At 42.2% G+C, this 18252-nt stretch overlaps 1 protein-coding gene across 2 annotated transcripts in view; it reads right to left on the bottom strand.

The window, feature by feature from the left end:
• RNF157 (ring finger protein 157) overlaps positions 1-18252 on the bottom strand; it is a 1565029-nt gene that overhangs the window by 298018 nt on the left and 1248759 nt on the right. The gene's annotated exons all lie outside the window — the stretch shown is intronic.

The following is an 18252-nucleotide window of genomic DNA, read 5'->3' as shown; positions in this document are numbered from 1 at the left end:
GGTAGTTTCCGGGATCCAACGTGGATGGTGGAGTGGGATAACTGTAGCTCTGCGCCACTCAGTGGGCATGAAACCTGAGGTGAGGCTATGATTAAACATGACACTTAGGTGAGGTGCAGTTCATATTGTAGTTCATGCAGTACACAGCCCGGGATGTCATCTGGTCCCATGGATGCTGTATTCTTATCTTTGGAGAGTGCGTTTTTTACCTGTGTGGCCGTTATTACTGGAAGTTGGCAATCTTCCGGTATCGAGATGGGCCATTTAGGGGGCGAGAGGGGGTGAAGTTGGCACTGAATCAATCTGCCAGGATATTGGCAATATCCTTGGGATCAGTATATTTAATGCCATTCTGTTTTAGCTCAGAGCAGATCTGAGCATTGCCATTTAGATTCTTGACATAGTTATAGAATGCCTTGTAGCTGTCTCTGGAATCTTTGGCAATTTTATTTTCATTAATAGCTTTGGAGGATTTTATGAGGGATCTCAGGTTCTTACTGAGGCTGGTAAGGGAGTTTTTTGCATCCTGGGATTTTCCTCTTTTCTGCAACAGTTTCTTCCTTTTGTTGTAAAGTTGGTTTATGGCAGGGGACCACCAGATTGGCTTCCTTTTTTTGGATGAGAGCATCTTGGTTCTATTTGGGATGGCACAATTCATGCATGAGTAGATGTGCTCGTGCAGTGCCTTAGTGTAGGATTCAGCAGTTGAACCTTCAGTTCCCGTCTGCATGGGTGTCATGAAGTTTGTCACTTCTGACTTGAGTAGCATGAAGTTGGCTTTGGAGAAGTTTTTTATGGAGGTTTCCTTACTGGGGGTGGGGGTGGGATGTGGATGTTAAGGGTGATTAGCTTATGGTCAGACCCGACTAACTAGGGGGTGACCACAGGTGTGGAGCATCGATTTCCCATGTTGGTAATGACCAGGTCTAGGATATTGGAGCCCCTGGTGGTACTATGGATTAGCTGATCCAGGGCATTGGAATTTATGAATTCCAAGAACCGTTGGGCAAAGGTGTTAGTACATGAGTAGTTTTCCCAGTTAATGGCAGGGTAGTTAAAATCACCCAGCATTAGGGTGTTTGGTTCCATCTTAATATTTTCCAGTATGTTTAGAAAAGTGTAGTGAGAATCTTGGGGTATGGTGGGGGATCTGTAGCAAGCTACAATTTGGATTGCAGTCTTACCTAGTGTTAGTTGCACCTGGAGAATTTCAGACACATTGTGTTGGGCAACTAGCCTGGTGGTGTGAATATCCTTGGTGAATATTGACACTCCTCCACCTTTAGTGTTTCGGTCCTGGTTTGGTGGCCAAAAAGTGTGGTAACAGTTGTAGCCTGGTATTGCAGGGGTGCTCTCTGGAGCCTTGAACCAGGTCTCAGTTACTGCACAGATATCGATGTTCTCCATTTTTAGGAGTGCCTCGAGAGAGTGCATTTTGAGGTTTAGACTTCTAGTATTGAGTAGCATTACCTTCAGATTTTGCATGCTTGTACCTGTTACGGTGGTGGTTTTGTCCTTTGAACTTTGCCTAAAAAAGGCACTATAGGGGTGGCAAGAGCCTTAGCCAGTAACCTGAATCCCAGGGGCGACAGGTGCAGACCATCTCTGGCAAAGCATCATGGTCTGTCGATCATGTCGTCCAGGCAGACGGACACTGGATCCCCTTTGAATGACACCAAAATTTAACCAACTGTTGAAGTCAATTATTTTTGTCCTTATATTGTGGTATCATTCTGGGCGAAGGCAGGATGCTGCTCAGGGCTAGGGTCATACCTGCCTGGGCCATATGATCAGAGAGCTCTTCCATGTCGCTTTTCATGTAGTCCAGGGAGGTATGTCTCAAGTCATTCACTCCAACATGGACAATGACAGAGACATATTTGTACTTGTTGTGGAGTGACTTGAGTGCATGCGTTATGTGGCGGATCCTGGCACCCGACAGGCAGCTGACTGTAATTTTCTCCTTTTTCAACCTGGTGAGTGGGACATCAGTGTGCCGGACTACAGAGTCACGTATGACTAAAGTGTTAGGTATGTTGTCTTGCCTTAGGGGCTGTTGCTGGGTGGCACAGTGGTGTTATAAACTATGTGACACTTTGGTTGTGATTGGTGTTTGTTTGCTTTTCAGCTTCAGAGGTCCTTGTTGCTTGGGTAGGTTACAGTTAAGGGCCTCTGCATATGTGGATTTAGTGTTGCTATATGTGAGTGCTGGTGGTGTGGGTTTAGAAGGGCTGTGTGTTACTTGAGGTGTAGTGTGGGTGTTAACCTTCTCCTCTTGACTGTCTAGCACAATCTTGGGTGGAGAGAGCTTTGCTTCCATTTTGGCTATTAAGTGCATCTCTCACAGGTTGTAGTCTTGGGTGGTAGGAGCAGAGGCTTGTCTGTGTACATGAGGCAATTGCTGCATTGCCCCAGTATGCCCAGATTCACCAGGTGGACAGAATCACCGGAAGCTGACCCTTGGACATGCCTAGTTTGGTGCTTTTTTTTTTTTTTTTTTGTAAAGTACAGGAGCTGTTTTCCCTCACCTTAGCAAGGTACTTTGCAATTATAGGCTGTTTAGTGCCTACTATTAATTTCTCCTTATTAACAAGGAGAGTTGAGTGCTTGTATCAGTTTATGGCTTCCTAGTGCTTTCTAGCAGGTATTAGAGCAACTGCTAGTCACAGGGATGCTTAAAGGGATGAAAAAAAAAAAAAGTACACTGCAGTGTGCACTACAGAAGTTAGATGTGAAAGTACATAACTTAAGTTTTACTTGTTTAAAAAGTTAAGGTTTAGTGGAGAGTTACTATTTTTAAAACAGCAAGATGGATTGAAAAGGGTGGTCACTTTTATATTCTGGTACTATGGAATACGGTAGGATGCCCGTTAAATTTAAATAGCTGAAGGGGAGGGATTTCAAAAATGATGATTTTGTGATTACTCACACAAGCCATTGAAAGTAGAGAGGAAATGAGATATACGGTCAGATTAACATAAGAGGCAAGCAACTAGAAAGACAGTGGTATTTAACAAGACAACTGTAACTGGGTGAGAGGGTGGGAAAAAAATTATGCCTGACTCAGAAGAGACAGAGCTGTGGTCTCTTTTGAAGTTTTAATATGCTGTTAAAGCAGAATGCAAGTAAAACACAAGGTAAAGAAAACAAACCACAGTATTCAAAATATAGAAAGGCAATAAAGTAATACAAAATACAAAAAATAAAAGCAAACTAACCTTTCCTTCACAGCAAAGTGTAGCAGTGTCTGGATGAGCCTTTCTGGTAATGCATAGTTAAAGTAATTAAGCTTGAAGGTAGGGATCGTACAGTTTCATTTGAGGAAAATATATGGGTTAGGTGTGGAAACAGTTTACATACAAACCTTTTAAGAAAATGTAAATATGCTTTACATACACTCATCAACAGTAGAATTCCATTTACAATATTTACAAGGTTGGGCTGTGTGAGGGTAGCTATAGGATGTGAGAGCTTAGAGAGAAGCTATAGAAATTGTTGAGAGCTTAGATAGGCTCATGGGAAGATAACTATGAGAGTTGTAGAGCTTGGGAACCAGAGCGAGAACCCCCTTGGATTAGGTTGGGTGAAGGCAGGTACATTTCCCATTTAGTGGACAGGTGTTTGAATAGTTGGGTTTTTAAGTTTTCTGTGTTTGGTATGGTTCTTAGTGTGGAGGAAAGGGAATTCCATTTTTTGCCTAGTGAGAAATATAGGAGAAGTTGGCCAGCAGGATGTTTCGGTTTATGGACAGTAATTAAGTTCTGATTTTCAGATCTGAGAGCTCTGTTGGGTGCATAATGGGGAAGGAGGTTAGTTAGAGCGGGACATTTTGTTGGGTGAAATATGAGTCTATGTGCAGTAGTGAGTTGGAGATAGTCTAGGTAGTTTGGGAATTCAAGCCAATTCAGTGATTGTAGGGTTAGGCAGTGATGAGTGGTATTTTTAGATTTAGAGACAAATTTAGAGATTTTGTTGTAGCAGTCTTCTAGTTTAGAGGTGATAGAGGAGGACATGTTGGTTAGTAGAGGGGCTCTGTATAATAAGGAAGGAAGAAGATAAGTCGAGGCCAGAGTTTGCCTGGTAGAGTTGGAGAGAAAGTGATTATTCCTATACAGCATACCTAGCTTTTGGTGGGTTTTCTTAATATTTTGTTGAATATGAATATCAAACTTGGAGGTGTTCATCTACAGTAATGCCAAGTAGTTTGGCATAGGGGACTACTTCTATAAGTGAGCTGGTTTGACCATAGACTTTGAAGATGTTTTTATCATAGGAGAGGGTCTTTGTGGGAGGGAATAGTAGAATCTTTGATTTATTTGCATTGAGAGAGAGGTGGTTTTGGTGCATCCAGTTTTCAGTTGTTGAGAAGGCAGTTTGGGTTTTAGTCAGCAATTCAGAGAGGTTTGAGGCAGAGCAGACAAAGGTTGAATCGTCTGCGTATTAAAATGATTTTAACATCAGGAACAGCAGTGTGAAAGTTATTGATGAAGATGTTAAAAAGCATTGGCCCAAGGATGGATCCCTGTGGTACGCCAGTTGGGGTAGGTAGGAAGGAAGGAAGAGATTGAGTTCTTCCATTTGACTGTCTGTGATCTGTCTGATAGATAGCTGGAGAACCAGGATAAAGCATTATGTGAGATATTAAGGTTTGAGAGATGACCGAGAAGGTGCTTGTGGGAAACAGTATCAAAGGTTTTAGACAGATCGAGTAAAACAGTAGAAACTAAGTGGCCTGAATCTCGGGCTTGATTGACAGTTTCTAGGAAAGAGAGTAGAGCGGTTATTGTGGCCTGGACGGAAGCTATGCTGGGTAGGAGTGAGAAGATTGTTTTGGGCCAGGAAAGGCGTAAGTTGGAGGTGGATGCATTTTTCTAGGATTTTGGAGATTGGTGAGAGCAAAGCAATGGGGTGAAAGTTTGAGATGCTGGTATTTTTACCTACTTTAAGAAGAGGAAGAATATAAGCTGAGCACCAGAGTTTGGGGACATATGATTCTTTTATGGATCGGTTGATAAAGATGCTGATTGGGAGTGCAATGCCATCAGCAGCACATTTTAGGAAGGAAGAGGGAATATTGTCGGGAGCGTTAGAGCAAGGTTTAAGTTTGGACAAAAGTTTTTTTATAAAGTTACTGGAGAAGGGTTTGAGTTCAAACAGATGAGGTGAGTTAGAAGGGGGAGAGTGTAGAGCAGTTGGGTTATTATTGGGAAATGTCTTGGTGAGGGTAGTAATACTGTCTATGAAAAATGAGATACATTCAGAGTCTAGTTTGAGATCAGATTTACTTGGGTCAGGACAGGGATTATTCTTGGAGCCTGGATTGAGTAGTGAGTTTACGGAGTTCCAGAATTTTTGGGGTTTTTTTATTGTTATTGGACTGAAGTTTGATATAGTAGGATTTTTTGTCTTTGGTGATTAGTCGTTTTGCACAGGTGCAGAGCTGTTTATATTGGAGCAAGGTATTGTCCAGTTTATTGTTCTGGTAAAGCTTCCATAGTTTGTCTCTGGTGCGTAACTTGTTTTGTCTCTTTGGATAGCCAAGGAGCAGTTTTAGTTTTTATCCTTTTGTTTCTTAGTGGGGCTAGTGAGTTTAAAGTATCAAGGAAGACAGAGATGAAGTATTCTATAGCCTTGTCAAGAGGAAGGATGCTTAGAATTTGCCAGTTCATTTGTTTGAAAGTATTTGAGAAAGTAGTTGGGTTGAAGCTACTGAGGTTACAAGTTTGAATGCACTGATGCTGGTGTGGGGAGGAACTAGTTGAGTGATGCATGAAGGCTGGGAGGTGGTCGCTAAAGGTATCGGGAATTGTGCCAGAATTGGTTATTTTATTTGGATCTGAGACTAGGATCCAATCTATAGTGGATCCAGAAGGGTTTATTTTGTTAGGTCGAGTGATGGAGAGGATTATTTGAGTGAAGTTAGAGGTTAATGGATACGGAGGGAGAGGGGCAATTGATTTTATTCCAGTCAATATTTACATCACCAAGGATACAAGTTTAATAGTTAATTTCAGTAGAGGCCCATAGGAGAATATTTTCGAGTGTACAGATATTGTTACCAGGTGAGATATATAGGGCAATGATGCAGATATTTTTTATGTTTATTTAGTTTTAGAATTCCAGCAGTTAGTTCAGTGTTCTGGAAATGGAATTGAGGTAAGAAGGCTGGAGTAGATTAGGGCAGTGCCTCCACCTTTTTTATTTAATTGGTCATTTCTGAGACAATAAAATCCTGGGGGCAGAATCTCAGAGTTGGAGATAAAGGGCTTGAGCCAGGTTTCAGAGATGGCTAAGATATCTGGTTGGTTATGGCTTAACCAAGCTTGAAATTGGTGTACTTTGTTGTTTAGACTTTGTGCATTAATTGTAAACATCTTTAAGGTGTTGTGATATGAGAAAGAGGGTAAGGGATGAGTGTTGTTAATAAAGGATGTAGGACCAGGGTTAGGATGGATATCACCAGCTTGGACTAGGTTGTTGAAGGAGATATCCTTTAGCCATATTGGTCTGCCAGCATGCTTTTTGGTAGATTGTAGAAGGTGACAGTATCTTGACTTTAGAGGAGAAAAGTTTGGGGTGGAATAGGTGCAGAGGGTTGGGCTGAATGAGAGAAGAGGAGATCGAGTGGAAATGGGAGTAAGAGTGAGGGGGAAGGTGGGTTTGTATGGTAGTTGTCTTTGTAGGTTGTATTGGACAAGCATAGGTGGAATATGAGGTAGCATAGAGTGGTTAGGAAAATAGAGGTGATGGAGGTATTCAGATTACAGAGTTTAAGAAGGATGGCTATAGGTGGATTCAGTTCTAGTTTCTATAAATTAAAAATTTTTTTTTTGGGGGGGGCAAAGTTGAATGGAGATATTTGGCATGCTAGATGAGGCAGGATGAGGCAGACAGCAGGTTTTCCTACTCATTTGGGGAGCATCATATAAATGTGATTGCGGGGAAGGAGGTTTTCCTATTCATTTGGGTAGCATCATACAACTGCGATTGCGGAGAAGGAGAAAAAGAAGGAAGCTGGATAGACTGATTAAGAGATGACTCATTGACCACCTTGGGCATAAAGGGATGGAGATGACCTGGTCTTTTGAAAAAACAAAAATGAAGGGACTGCCTTCATAGGCTGATGTTCAGAAACACTCTTTGCTTAAGTAAGAGCAACTAACAAAACTGTCTTCCAGGTGCAGTATTACAGAGAGGAAAGAAGCAGTGTGCTCAAAAGGAGCCAAAGTTAATTTTTCAAGGGCAAAATTAAGTTCCCAAGAAGGAGGAGTAGGTTTTCTTGAAGGCCCGATATGAATGATGCCTTTAAGGAATCAGTGAACCTCAAAACAAAAAGTCAATGGTAGGTTCAAAGGCAGACAAGCAGAAATTGCTGACAAGTGAGCCAACAGAAGAGTATGCCAAGCCAGCATGTAACAGTTCACACAAGAAAGGACTAAAGGGACCCCCCACACACACACTGACAAGGGATCTTAGTGATGGCCGAGACACCAAACAGAAAATCTCTTCCATTTAGCCATATAGGATTTTCTAGTAGTGGGTTTGCTACTCTTCTGCAGAACCCTAAGAATGCCCTCTGAAAGAGGTGTCTTTAAAGGGATCAAAACCCTATTACCCAAAGTGTCAACTGTAGAGTGGACAAGTGAGGATGAATGAGAGACCTACTGTCTTGCATGAGATGATCCCATGTGAAGTAACTTATGATGATTGCTCCTGGCCAGGTGAAAGAGAAGAGGGAATCAGTGCTGTCTGGGCCAAAAGGGAGTTACCAACAAGATTCTGGGGGAGTCCTTTCTGATCTTGTGCAGGACCCTGGGAAGCAGACGAGGAGGAGAATAAGCATATAGGAACATTCCATTCCAAGAAAAGAACATGGGTTTCACCTCCCAAGTCAGAGGGCTTGGGACTTTGCAACAGATGTGAAGAACTTGGCTGTACAGAGGGAAGGCAAACAGATCAACTTGAGGAATAACTCACTGAAGATGATGTTTTTCTTTTGAATTTTCCCGGTTAGGGGTCGCCAAGTGGAACTCCGGTCCGCTAATGATTGGCAGTCGATTTTTATGGTGCCGATGCCAGCCCGACGCCCAACCTTCAACAAAGGCACGCCCATTCACACGTCTTTTGAACGCTACTCGACTGTGGGGAGGACATCCAGACTCCACACAAAAGGCGCTCCAGCTGAGAATCGAACGGGAAAACCTCTTGCTGTGAGGCGACAACGCTACCGCTGCACCACTGTGGCTGATAGGAATAACTCACTGATGTACTATGTCAATAAACACCTCTCTGTGAAGCATCTATTTGTAGATTGTGTCCTGGACCTACTCAGGGATTCTGCCACTGTGCTGCATTCTGAAGAGATGTAGACCACCAGAAGAGTTAGCTGATGACAGATAGCCATGTCCCAGCTCTGAAGGGTTAGTCTGCAAATGTAAGACCTTGTGCCCCCCCCATGTGTTAATGTATCAACATGACTACGGTGTTGTCTGTAAAGTCCTTCAGAGGACCTGGAGACCAGAGAATGAAAGGCCTGAACAGCAAAAAATAAATACCTTCATCTCTTATGTTGATATGGTCCAACCTATGATGAAGGAGCCATGGACAATCCACCTTCAGATTGTTGGAAGAAGCTCCCCATCCCAGATCGGAAACATTAGTGAACAGCTTTTCAGTAGGGGTAGGAGTCTGAAAATGGCAGGCCTGGATTGAGGCAGATCTGCCAAACCTGCCAATGAAACCTGAGTTTGAGACAAGGTAGTAAGGGAATTGGAAACTCAGAGCAAGGCAATGCTGAAGCCGAACCATCTTTAGGTACCACTAAAGCTTCCTCATATGAAGCTTGGCAAAGGGGAACATGAGAAGGGTAGATGCCATAAACCCCAAGGCCCTGAGAAATTCCCTTGCTGGAAGAAGAGACTGGAAGTAGGTTGTCAGAGACAGAACCTTAGGAGAAGGAAAAGAAAACATTGGAATGGTCTGGATTCTGCAACTCAGAAAAATGTGGTCTTGAGAAGGAGTCAGAACTGACTTCTTGAGATTGGTGTTAAATTCCAGACTGCAGAGGAGCACCATGGTGAAATATAGACCCTGCAGAAGCCTAAGTTGAGAGGGAGCTTGAAGAAACAGGTCATCTGAATACGGGAATAACTGGATTCCTTGAAGCCTGCAAAAGGCTATGACAGGAGCCACACATTTGGTTAATAATCCTGGGGCCATAGAAAGACCAAAGGGCAAAGTAGGGAACTGAAAATTAGAGGAAGAAAAAGAGAAATGTAAAACAACTTCCTGAAAAGGGGGTTACTGGGTATATGAAGTAGACATCCTTTAGGTCTAGAGAGACCAGAAAGGTAAAGCATTCAGAAAGAGAGAATCTTTAAAAAAGTGTTGAGAAAGAAGTGGTCTAGGACAGGTCTCCATGACCCTTCGATTCTGGCAACTCCACTTTGGGATTCTGGAACAGGTTGGATAGTGTCCTGATCTAACAGTTCCTGCAGAACCACAGTAAAGTGAGGAAGTTGGTCTGGGGAAGGTTGAAGTGGACCTGTAGAGGGGAAAGGAATTTCCATACCATAAAATAACAATGACTGATAATGGACAGAATCCAAGAGTGTGAAGTAATCTGTTGCCAGACAGGGAAAGCTGGTCGAGGGGAGGAGAAGAAAATAGGTCAAACGGAGCCAGATTTATCCTGAAAAGGGGGGTTCTGAGTTTTAGAAGTCTGAGTGGGTTTATCAGAGAACACGCATTTAGGAACCCTTTGCCTTTCAGAAAGCTGACAACGCTGCCTACCAACAAAGGCAGACTTAAGACTGTTTCTCTGAAATTTAGGGAAAGAGGAAACAAAAATTTGCTTAAGATCCTGCACAACTTACTTTTGTCTTGCAGAGTCAGCAGCTGCACTAAAGAGATTTTGGTTTTCCAAAGAAGCATCTTGCAGCTCGGCCTTAATATCATCAGGTAAGGCCTCCAGACAAAGCTAAGAGAACTTCCTAATAACTTAACCTGAAGGTGCAACTCTTGAAGATGCGTCAGCTACATCGTAACTACATTTGATAGAGTGATGGGCTACCTTTGAGGTGGAACTCAATAAGGAGAGGCCAACAGACTTACTTTCAGAAGTAGGAAGATCTGACAAAACCCCTCTAAAGTTGAGACAAAAAGGCTAAAACATACCTGTTCATACTGGTTTGATAATTTATGGCCCTGAAGGCCAGAGTAGCAGAAGTATAAACCTTTGCCCCAGCTTCTCCATAGCCCGACTGTTAGAAGAGAGAGGTTTGGAAAAGGGTAAAAGCTTGGATGGCTTGTCAGCAGAGACAGAGACCACAGCAGAGTCTGAAGGACACTTGTAAAGGTACTTAAAAGCCTCAGGGACCTTAAAAAAATGGTCAGGTTTCTTAGGAGTAAAGGTTGGGAATCAGGAGCTAAACTGGCAGCTGCAAATGTATCCAATAAGGCATCCAACACAGGGGGCACATAGGAGATTCCATTTGTAATAACTCATAATATGTCTTTTGAATACCAGAAACCTGGGAACAATCTTACTTAAAATGTTTCACCATGCAAACCACAGAGTCCCCAAAAGGACAATTCCTCAAAGGAAAATTAGGACTCGAGAAATCCTCTGAACCACAGTCTAAGGGTGAAGCAATTTGTGAAGGGTAGGCCAAACATTCATCTCCTGAATTTATCTCATCATCCAAAGAATCCAGTTCCTGAGTCCTTTTGGCTGGAGTAGATGACCAACAAACCCTGGGTAAAGTCCTACAATTCCTTCTGAGGATCTTTAGCAGCGAGAGGTATACGTTTAGTTTTCGGTTTCTTCTTTAATGCGACATCCACTTTGACAAACCTATGGGGCTCAGATGCATGCCTAGACTGAACAAGGGTACCAGGAACCTCTTCCCTACAAAAAATCTGGGGAATACCCCTAAGCCCATCAGGGATGATCAGCTGTGGTTCCTCCTCAATGTCTGTGGCAGATATGTATATAGCCTTAGAGGATGTGCAAAAAGCCAGTTCCATGCCAGCCTCTGATAGGACTGTGGCAGAAGAAACCAGTGTCAGCACTGGACAGTCTTTGGGATCTTCACCTCAACAGAAACGTTCAGTGGAGGCTGAACAGCAGCAGTGTCAGAGACTTTGTTTTTCTTTTTTAAGAGATGGTTGCTCCTCAAGGTGGGTTGATTCAGCCATAGTACCCTGGGTCAAAAGTTTGAGATGTTTGTTCTCACGGTAAACAGATAAGGAAGAAAAAATGACTGTAAAGAATGTAAAGCACCTAGGCAGAATAAACACTTCAGGTGATTGTTTTTATGGAGAATATGCCTCCCACACTAACATTTTCCTTCCTGGATGATATGAACCCTATGTACACAAGAAAATAAGGAATCCCAATGGGGTATTTATCTGTAAATGGCTCAGTAAAACCAGCTCAGTAAATAGCATTTAGACAGGTGTTCAGCTGTGGTATTCAGACTTATGGCAAACAAGTTCTGCGCTTTGAATATGTGTATGTCACCTTTATACCCTATGCTTACACCAAGAGCATATCTGATGCACGATGCTGGGAGGATGTAAATTGCTTTGGCATACTGGCTGGACATTATGCTATCTTTGGCAGGATATCTCGCGTTATGAATACTGCAACAGTGATAACAAAGGACATAGTTTGACACTAGTAGGAATAGTGCGACTCATACTTGCTATGATCAGATGAAGGACCACCACTATGGAGTGGGGAAATAATGGCAGCTATCCATGCCATGGTTATGAAGTTTTTTGTTAGAATATGAACTAATACTGGGTAGGCAATAAACGCAGCAGGTATTTTCAGCGTTGGTGGAATTAGAGGTGATGTGGTGGAGGTTTTGATTTTTTTTTTAAGGTGTTCAAGAATTTGGGATGCAGGAATGGGGTCTAGGCTGAGGGTCTATAGACTGTTAGAGGAAGTTGGTTCTAGCAGGATTATTTGAGTTCTGGATGAGGCTGAGATATAGTTTGCTGGATTTAACAGATGCTAATAAAATGGATACAGAACTTTTTTGTAATGCTAATTGGGGTTTTAGTAAGGCATTCGGTGAGTTCCAGAAATGATATGGGTTATTTATAATTGGGTATATTTGGTATAGAATTACGATTTCATTTCTTGGCAAAGCCTCTGCATTATGGTGGATAAGATTCTCCAATTCCTCTATCCAGCTTCATATTTATTCATTACAATATATATATGTCTGGTGTTATCCGTGACGCTTGTTGTTTTTTCACACTGTTTGTGCATATGAGAGCTGTATCACTGAGTATGCTAAGGAAAGAAACAATGACTAACTCTACGACCCTGATAGAAGAGGAGATGTTACGGCTGCCATTTTATGCACCTGAGACTCAGGAGAAACACCTCTATACTAAAGCTGCATGTACTGCGGCATTGTATGAGCAGGTGACTCAGTTTTAAGGAAGGCAATGGTGGATAAAACAGATGATGAGTGAGTTTGACATTAATCAGCAAATTTGTTGGGGTAATACTAGTTTCCAGTCCAAGATGCTGCAGTTCTACATGGTTTTATCTCACATTTAAGCTTATTAAATATGGCAGACTAAAACGTTGTATTTGGGAGTAGGCGTTATTACTGTATGTATTCTACCAGTCTATGCTCAAACCACCAAGAATGATAATTTTGGCAGCAATGTTATTAGTTTGCCAGTCAGTTGTTTCTTTGGGCCACTTTGTAGACGTGTAAATACATCTAACAATTGTATATTTAGTCTTGTTCGAGTTTAAGTAGCCAAATATGGAGACTAGAGTACTGACAGCAGTATCTGTATGTGGTATCCTGCAAAGGAGAGTGTTGATTTGTTATGGATCACTCTACCTCCTGTTTCCTTGTGAAACATTTGTATCCTCAAGTGGTACAAGTCTGGTTAAGTAGGGTTCTAGCCAGTACAGGGCTGTTCACATTTAGATTTGTGGTATCTCGTCTGATGATGTCTAGATATCCCAGTAAGGTTTTAGTGGGCTGCTGAGGAGCAGGTCAATGACAAGCCAGAGGTGGGGTAGATGTCACCTCACTGGAGCAGGAAACGGGCTAGTGTGATTTGCTTGAGATTAAGCTTTAAAACTGGAGTATGTTTATGGAGATGATGTTTATGTAACCATTTTGGATGCTTTGTTTTTAAGTAGATGTTATGTTTCACATTGGGTACTGGGATAAAAGCAGTATGCCACTGTTTTGGCAGTTTATTTTTTGTAGGGGACACATGACATATGTGGTATTAGTGTCCTTGCAATGGGAAGTTTTGACAGTGTTTGCATAAAGGCTGTGGTGTGTGATAAGGGAGATGAGAACATTGTAAATTGCTATGCAAACTGTGTACATGTGCATTTTACAGGTGTGAGCATTACAAAGTAAACTGTAGAGTTAGTATAGTAATAAGGGTTCTGTAATACTGGTTTGTGTGAGGTAATTTTAAAGGTTAAGTAAGATTACATTGTACCTGGTTTATAAGACAGACAACATAGGCCAAGTGATGGATGTTACTTTAAAACTTAGTCACGATGGAGAGGTACAGAATGGGGCAAGGTAGATTAAAGGGAATTCAGAAAGGTGGTATTTAATATACACAATGCTGATCCTGGTATGCTTACACTGATTTAAATTCAGAATACTGCCTTTAATCATTTATTACTTTCAGAAAAGTAAAAAATGTATTAAATGGCTAATCCCCTGTAAAGTGCATACAAGAGGTCAGTGTATCCTTAAAGATAAAAGCACATGGGTGTGGTACACTGAATAATAGTGTAGAGATATAAGGTCCCAATTAAAGCTCATATGACCTGTGTTCAGTTAGCAGCATGGGCATCTTGAGGTACCAAGCAGAAGAGGATGAGCTTGAGTGGCCAATGGCCTCAGTAAGGAGAAAGAGGATACTGAGCCCATAACACTGAAAATACCCAGCAATGACTGGGTGTGTCACCCACTTGCATTAATCTAGTTGGCTCACCCCGTTATTCCTCTGCCCAGCCAAGAAAAGTGGGCAAGCACGTATGGAATAATGGAAGCCACCACCTCCTCTTCTGGATTAGGAGTTACTTCAAGTCAACCAGCTACATGTGGGGGGACTGGTAGGCCACTCCCCTGGACCTGAAGCTAGTCCCCTCTCTACCAGTAGATTCTTGCCAGGCCAGAAAAAATGGGTCACAGGGCTCTTGCTAGTCTAGGAGATGCCTCGCTCTCCACACCAATAAAACAAATGGGCTACCTGGGTGCAGGTACAGGAGCCATCGACAGATCCACAGGAGGCTAGAACAAGAGAAAAAAAAAAAACATGAGTCTGAAGGCCGTGTAATAAGTTTAAAAGCGTTACTAAAGAGATGAACAAATAAATGGAGCAAAATTACTGTGGAGGATATTTAGTAAGAGGAAATAAAGAGGAATACTGCCAAAAAGGAGCATAAGGAGCTATGGTTACAAAAATCCACACTATAGCAGTCTCTGCACTATATCTTAACTAGGGATCCTTTTAGCATGGATGCATATAGTATAAAGGAAATCTTGTGTAAACATCGGTCCCTAATAGTGGGTGAACCCCAATTCTGTACAAAAATAGGTGAACACCCACAGGTCATCTTTAAAAGAGGACACAACTTAAAAAGTCTACTGGAGCATAAGAAAAGGACTAACACTAGGTCACAAGGGATGTTCAGATGTGAGTGTTGTCCCTACTGTAAATACATAGACACGAGTCAAACATTCATGGTTAGACATCAAACATGCATGTTAAATAAGAAACTTAACTGTACTTCTAAACTAGTAGATTATTTAGCCCAATGCCAGCAATGCCCGGCTTTTTATGTCGGGAAAACTGACAGGAAATTAAAAGAGTGGCTATATGAACACATACACAATTAACAGGACTAGAACAGAAAATGCCCTAGCTAAGCACATAAAATTTGAGAATCACAGTTTTAAATTTAGAGGTACTGACCAAGGTGAACCTGACAACAGAGGAGGTCCTTTTTCCTTGTTGGAGAAACTAGAGCTGGCATGGCAAACCAAACTGAATGCCTTTTCATACCCAGGTTTGAATGAAGCTTGCTCTATTATCTATTTATTAAAACTTAAAAGCTTACTAAGATAAGTAGATCCTACTTTATTTTCCAAGCAACATTTTAACAAGGAATTTGTGTTGTTTTATATGTTGTCACCATTCTTGTGTACATTTGTGGATATTTTGATGTTTTAACCTAGCATATTTTTAAGCTAGTGCACTTTTTTATAGGAATTTTTAGGAACAAGGACAATGTAAGAAAGATTCAGACCGTAAAGAGTTAAGTTTAATTAAAGATGGTAAATGTAATTAAGAAGCCGAGCTTGACTATAGGCCAGAAATGCATCACATGACAAGTTTGAAATGATATAAATGTAGTTCTGTATCTAAAATGTGGTTATTCTGATGAAGTTCGGTATGATATTTGAATGAAAAGCGCTTCAATAAACTTGTAGATACTACTACTCTTCAGCGGTGCCTTCTGTTATTTGTTAACTAGGGATCCCACTCATTAGTCCCTGTTAAAGTACAGTTGTGTACACTTACCATAAATGTAGATGTTCGAGTGTATTCACTGTTGCAGTCCTAACATATGGGTTTTCCGGCTCCCGGTAGCCCTCAGTCGGCCCGAATACCAGAGTCCTTGGTATATGACATTGGCTGCCGTCGGTTGTAAAACTGATGTCAGAACGTCAGGTATAAAGGGAGGCAGCCGATGCCATTTCCTCAGTTTTTCTTGCCTTAACTGTCAGGAGCCCACAAAAGAAGGCTAACCCAGGAAGGAAACACCCTGGAAACATGCCATCCAAAAAATAAAAAATAAGTAGTCTGTGCCTTAGGAAAAGAAGTGGAATAGAGGTTGGGAAACCAGGACTGCAACAGTGAATACACTCTAACATCTAAATTTACGGTAAATGTATCATGTTTCACTGTTGCAGTCCTCACATATGGGTTGATTCCCAAAGCCCAGGAAGAAGACAAAGGGAGGGAGGATGAATCACAGATTAAGGGTTGGTAAAGAGGCCCTGCAGAAATGCAGAGGCAAAATAAGCCCTGAATTTAGAAAACAAAGGTAGATTGTAATGCTTTGTGAAAGTATGGACAGAAGACTAAGTAGCTGCTTCTAGAATGTCCTTTGTAGGCACACCTCTCAGAAAAGCTGCAGAGGTAGAGGCTGCTCAGTCCTAATACCCTGAGGGGAAACCTTCCCATGCTGTAGGTAACAAAAGTGAATACAATGAACAATCCATTTGGAGATGGTTTGTTTTTAAATAGCTTTACCTTGAGCCCCAGGAGCAAAACTAACCAACAACTGTTCAGATTTTCGAAAGGATTTAGTCCTGTTTAAGTAAAATTTCAGCAGTTCGCGCACATCAAGAGAGTGTAGAATCCTTTCCCCTTTATTCTGGGGATTATTGGAAAAGGTAGGCAGGTGAACAGACTGGTTAAGGGTCAGACTGGAAACCAACTTGGGCATAAAGGGTTAATTCTCAGAGAAACCCAATCGGAATGAAAAATAATGAAAGGTTCCACTGCCATTAAGGCTTGCAGCTCCGAAACCCTTCTGGCTGAAGAAACAGCCAAAAGAAAGCAGTCTTCCAAGAGAGAAGCTTCAAATCTGCAGAGGCAGCTGGTTCAAAAAGAGGTAAGGTAAGCTTTTCCAGGACAAAATTTAGATCCCAAGCAGGAGTAGGAGCTCTTCTGGGAGGTCTAATATCTCCCCTCAAGAACTGCTTCATTAAGGGGGAGAAAAAATGGGTTGCTCAAAAGAGCAATGAGCAGAAATTGCTGAAGCATGAATTTTGATTGAAGAAAAGGAAATTCCACCATTAAGCAGTCCTGCTAGGTAGTCAAGAATGAGGGAAAGAGAAGGATGAGAAGAGTCTTCTCCTTCAGCCATCATCCAAGAGCAAAATCTCTTCCATTTATCTGCATAGGATTTTCTGGTGCTAGGCCTCCTGGCCTCATGAAGAAGTTCAATCACCTGTTGGGAAAGATTTAAAGTATTAGCCAGGCAGTTAAATGCAGAGTTTAAAGATGAGGATGAAGAAACTTTCCTCCTTCCTGAACCAACAGACCTGGTACCAGGGGAAGATGCCAAGGCTGAGCTTGGGAAAGGCTGTGAAGAAGGGGATACAAATGTTGCCTGGGCCAATCTGGGGCTATCAGAATAGCCTTTAGTTTTTCGTCCCTTATGTTTAGCAGCACTCTGGGAAGAAGAGGCAGAGGAGGGAATGCATAAACTGAGAGTTGTGTCCATGGGAAGGACAGCAAGTCCACTCTCCAAGCTTTGTTGTGAAACTCCCTGGTGCAGAAGGTTGGAAGGAGATGATTGGTGTGAGAGGAGAAAAGATCCACTTATGGAGTGCCCGAATGTTGAGTGATGTGATAGAAAATGACTTTGTTCAGTTGCCACTCGTGACGATCCAGAACATGTCTGCTCAAATGATCCACCAACGAATTTAGCCTCCCTGGAAGATACTGGACTATGAGATGTAAGCCCATGGAAGCTGCTAATGACCATAGTCTCATGCTTTGTCTGCACAAGGGGTAAGAGTGAGCCCCCCCTTGCTTGCTGATGTACCACATGACTGTGGTATTGTCTGTCTTGATCAGCAGAGTCCCAGGGTAGAGTAGGTCCTTGAAAGCCAGCACGGCCTGCTGCACTGCCATCAATTCTTTTAAGTTTATGTGCAGATGAATCTGCTGAATGCTCAAAGTCCCCTGTATGCCCCTGCTTCCAGATGAGCCCCCCATGCGTAATCTGAGGCGTCTGTGGTGAGAGTCTGGCTGGCAGGTGGTGGGCAAAAAGGCAGACCCTTGTTCTGAGAACAGGCTGTTGCCCACCAGAGGAACTCCATTTGTAGACAGGGAATCAGGGGAAGAATCAAGTCTAAGTCCTGTGTGTGTTGACACCAAAGATTCTTGAGGTACCACTGAAGTTTTCTCATATGCAGCCTTGCATATGGGATCATCAGAATACATGAAGCCATGAACCCCAGTGCTTGCAGCAATTGCCTTGCAGAGAGCTGGGTCATGCTTGCCAAGTTCTTGAAGTAAGATGAAAGATCTTCTTGCTTCTGTTGAGGGAGGAATACCATCTGCGTGGCTGTATTCAGACTCGCTCCCAGGAAAACATTCTCCCTTGTAGGAACCTTCTTCATGAATTCCAAATCCTTTTCTAGTTCTTCTGGGGAGTTT

Source organism: Protopterus annectens, chromosome 4.part0 (genome assembly GCF_019279795.1).
Source record: "Protopterus annectens isolate FY-2018-M chromosome 4.part0, PAN1.0, whole genome shotgun sequence".
Lineage (NCBI taxonomy): Eukaryota > Metazoa > Chordata > Ceratodontiformes > Protopteridae > Protopterus > Protopterus annectens.
Note: the sequence above shows the minus strand (reverse complement) of the source record. Positions and strands in the feature narration are given on the sequence as shown.